The sequence below is a fragment of the Octopus bimaculoides genome, chromosome 18 (genome assembly GCF_001194135.2).
Source record: "Octopus bimaculoides isolate UCB-OBI-ISO-001 chromosome 18, ASM119413v2, whole genome shotgun sequence".
Classification (NCBI taxonomy): Eukaryota; Metazoa; Mollusca; class Cephalopoda; order Octopoda; family Octopodidae; genus Octopus; species Octopus bimaculoides.
The window spans coordinates 38467226-38471854 of record NC_068998.1 but is presented as its reverse complement, the minus strand read 5'-3'; the positions used below and the strand labels follow the sequence as shown (position 1 = coordinate 38471854).

At 35.2% G+C, this 4629-nt stretch overlaps 1 long non-coding RNA gene across 1 annotated transcript in view; it reads left to right on the top strand.

The window, feature by feature from the left end:
• Nucleotides 1-4629, top strand: part of LOC128249771 (uncharacterized) — a 26125-nt gene that overhangs the window by 8577 nt on the left and 12919 nt on the right. The window contains exon 3 of the long non-coding RNA XR_008265874.1: nucleotides 2472-2783. This is a non-coding gene — a long non-coding RNA (uncharacterized LOC128249771). The remainder of the gene's footprint in view (nucleotides 1-2471; nucleotides 2784-4629) is intronic.

Here is a 4629-nt window from a genome sequence, read left to right as displayed (position 1 = left end):
ATGTACGTATGTATGTATGTATGTATGTATATATGTATATATGTATATATATATGTATGTATGAGGAAGAAAAAGAATAAAAACGATTATAGAAATGTCGCTTTGTTTTTCATTAATTGAATTTAATTTTAAAATCAGAAGAAATTTTAAAACCATGAAAACACATGGAAATGTTACAATTGGTCAAATAGATGGGATGTTGGACAGCAAAGCTGAAGGGATTGTAATTCCTATCTCATTACCAGTGCTAACATGTAGCCATTCTTGCTAGCCCAAAAGCACATGGTTGTAGAAGAAAGTACCATAAAGTAGTCATATAAAATGGGCCAAAAGTCACGCACCAAAACATTTAGCATTTTATTTATTTGGTGCTGTGCTTTGAGGCTGTTGTAATAACAGAAATATCTAAATCGCTGCGATGATGTGGATGACGACGACAATGATGAAAATAAGGGTGAACTGATGTGGGTGTCTTTCATGCAACATCTTTCCACAGCTCATCTCATTGACAGAGCTGCAATCATGGGTCAAACATAGACCAAAATTTGGCGTTTGGCATCTAGAATGCTACCAGGTGCTCACTGCATTGTACTAGCTGCCCAAAACCATCAACAGGAAAAAACCCCAAGATTTCTATAGGGGGCTAGTTGAGGGTATGAGTGATGATGGCCTAGGATTGAATCTAGGCATCAGTGAGAACATTTTGAGTAGTCTCTTCCAGAGGACTTTTGGGTTGAAGATCATGAACAATTTCCAAATTTCTTTGGCTTGGCAGTGCTACAAACGAGCATTGCTTGTTTGAGACAAGATCTTCAGGCATGGAGGTGCCAACAGCTGAACCTATCTGAGATGCTTGCAAGGGAACAAACTGTCCTGTATGCAATAATTCAGTGTCCATGCATTAGAGAGTTGTGGGATTGTGTGGAGCAGTTGTTGTCATGTGTAAGATGAATTCAGCTGTCTGCTGAATGTATAGTGAAGATTGAAGCACCACCTTCCCTTAGCAGATCATTTAAATTTAATTTGTCAAAATGTTTTTGTCGCTTTGAGACCGCAACCTGTTCACTGACAAAGTTCTGTGCTGCATCCTTTGTCAGCGAACAGGTCGCGGTCTCAAAGCGACGAAAATATTTTGGCAAATATGTTGAAGTGAATCTAACGGTTTTTGTGTGTTTTGTGTATTATTATTATTATTATTATTCAGGTCACTGCTTGGAATCGAACTCGGAATCTTGGGGTTAGTAGCCCATGCTCTTAACCACTACTTGAATAATAATAATAATAATAATAATGATAATAATGATAATAATAATAATAATAATAATAATAATAATAATAATAATAATAACAACATCGAAAACTACCTTAGAAATGAGAACCCAGGCTTGAAATTTCCCCAAGACACCTGATGAAGGCTGGAGGGTATATCAGCCAAAACGTTGTGTTAACAACAAACAAGATGAGGACAAATATCCATCGAATGTAAATAATGTAAATAATGTACATGATTCCTCATCTCTTAAATACAGAACTAGATTAGTAATAGTTGTTAGATTTGGTGTATATATATGTATATCATCAGCCTGATCATTGTCATAATTAGTGCATCATGCAAATTAATTTGAGAAATTTATTCTTAATTACTTGAAATTATCTCCCTTTCCTTTGCAAGTTGCTGACCATTATCACTCACTAGGTTTTGTTTCACAACCATCGGAGCACGAAGCGCTCTGCATGGCCTCATGTTCGTGAGATGGTTGCGATCTGTAAATAGTTTTGAGTTGGAATCGGAAAGGGAAGTATGAACATGCAATGTGCATGTGTGCACTGAATTCGTAAAATGGAAGAGAAGAATGAAAACGCAAAGCAGGTGTCAAAATAGAACAGGAGAGAAGAATGAAAATGCAATGTCAGACAAGTTTATATGATGGTTTGCATGCCACATCTGACACCACTATCATGCAGTTTTGCTGCAATTTTCTTGCTATGTTTGTTTTTGTTTCCCCAGCTAAGAAGAAGATTTCAGTTAATTAAAATATGCTTTTTTCATGTCCACCAGTCAGCACACATCTCCTTTAGCTTTATGTTGATAGCTAATCCAGAGGAGCAGGGGTTGATGTAGAAACAAAAGAAGAAGCAATGAGACGAAACAATGCTTTTGTAATTTAGTGATTGCAGCATGTTGGTTTGAGAATTATTACAAACCATCAAATTATTTGTTTTACTGCTCCAACTCCAAAAGATTTGTAGCCTTGTGCCTATAACAGCGAAGCATTATTGATGAAAATATTTTTAAAGAATTTTGTTCAAAGCATGTTTCGTAAAAGAAAATAATAGTAGTAAAAATAAATGCAGAAAGAAACAAGGTTAGCAGTCTCTGGAGAATAGTTACACCATTTTCTGATAGCGATTTATTTGTGTTTTTTTTTTCTCCTTTTAAAGCCTATATTTTGATATTTTCCTTTTCTTAGTACAAATATACTGAAAATGATGTTCAAAGAAGGATGAATAATGCAGTGGATCTTTTTGAAAGTTAATCCCAAGTGACCCTCCAAACTACTTCAGAAGGATTGCAAAGATATGTCTTTATTTGAATTATCCATGTGAACTGCCTCTACATTGAACATGGAAGAATTTGTGAAGATACATCAGATAGATGCTTTTTACTTATGATGTCTTTGGAAATGAATTCTGAATAAAACATGACTCAATCACATGAGGAAGAAACAGAAGCAAGATGATGGCGATTTCTAGGATATTGGTATGGTTTTGAGAAGAGACAAGTAAGACATATTCTTCATGTCTTCACATCTATAAGTCCTGGGGTAGTTTTTAGAATTAGTACCATGGTCATTGTTATTGTTGTTGTAACTTAACTTCCAAATCAAATCATCTCTGACTAAACAAATTTATGATCAAATGTATTCTAACTATGACCATACTGCATGCATTTTCAAACAATGCTCCACGTTTTCCAATGCAGCCTTCTATTTGGAATAAATTATATTTTGTTGCTATTTCTAGTAGATTATGTGACTGCATGGAGCATCCCTCAATGGTTTATAATCACAAAGAGAATCTGCTGTTGACTCAACGGTAAAAGAAATTCGATGAAGTATTTTTAGAGTGGACTTAGGGTTCATAGTTAGTATCTGAAAACTCATTTGAGGAAACTTCCCTTGGAGTAGAAGACAATAAATCTTAAACTGAAATTGGTTATATTAAGGGCTGTCTATAAAACGAGGGTCCAGTTTTGAATAGGTATTTTAGCAGTCATATTGGATTAAATTTGTGGCACAAGGCCAGCAATTTCGGTGGAGGGGCTAAATTGACCCCAATCCTCAACTGGCACTTCTTTTATCAACTCCAAAATGATGAAAAACAAAGTCGATCCTGACAGTATTTGAACCCAGAATGTAAAGATGGATGAAATGGTGCTAAGCATTTTGTCCAATATGCTAATGATTCTGTTAGCTTGTCATCTTATTTTTAGCAGTCATACTAATGCCAAAGTTTTATTTTATCATTCATATTATTATAAATGGAGGTGAGAAGTTGATTAGCAGAAAGGTGTGTTTAGTGAGGTATTGGACAAATTCCTCATTTGGTTATATTCCATGTGGTATTTAATTACTTTTGTTTATGTTCTGTGTTCAAATCTTCCTGGGCCAACTTTCATTCACGTCCTTAATAAAATTAATACCTGTCATATACTGGGATCATTTTGATTCATTAAATCTCCCCCGCTACATATATGTGGTTTTGTGCCAATCTAGAATGCTATTTAGATTAACAAAGTCATTGACGTAATAGAAAATATTACACTCGGTCCTTCCTACCCAGAATATTGAAGTTCTGGGATTCCCCTCGCTCTGTTCATATCTTTCCTACAGTCTCTGACTTGCAAGAGTTTAACCCTTTAACATTTAAACCAGCCATTTATGGCCCAAATATTCTACCTGTTTTTATGTTCTAACTGTCCACATCCAGACTCTCACACCTGCCCTACAATATTGTTCTAAAAATGAACATTCATATCATCAAAGCTATAAGATAATGCATTATTAATTAAAAATAATGTGAATAAATAAGTATTACATTTGACTGAGTAATCTGAATGCTAAAAGGTTTAGCAGAATCAATTTCACTGATCAGCATCATCAATTTCATTGATTGATTGATTGAAAGTAAGTAAAAGAAACATAAAAATGCTTTGTATTTAGTCACATCCCTTTATGTTCTGAGTTGATAAAATAAGTTACAATTACAATCTTTCTACCGTAACAATGTTTCCAAGCAGGGTAATATTTCCCCATGGACATGCTTTCATAGTAAGCTGGACACAAAGGACACTGCATGTACAGTTGTGGCCAAAAGCTTGGAGCATAGGTTTGAGAATTAGAATTTTTATACTAAATTCCCAAAGTTATATCTAATTTGCAATAGATAGGCGTAGGAGTGGCTGTGTGGTAAGTAGCTTGCTTACCAACCACATGGTTCCGGGTTCAGTCCAACTGCGTGGCATCTTGGGCAAGTGTGTTTTCTACTATAGCCTCAGGCTGACCAAAGCCTTGCGAGTGGATTTGATAGACGGAAACTGAAAGAAGCCCGTCGTATATATGTATATAT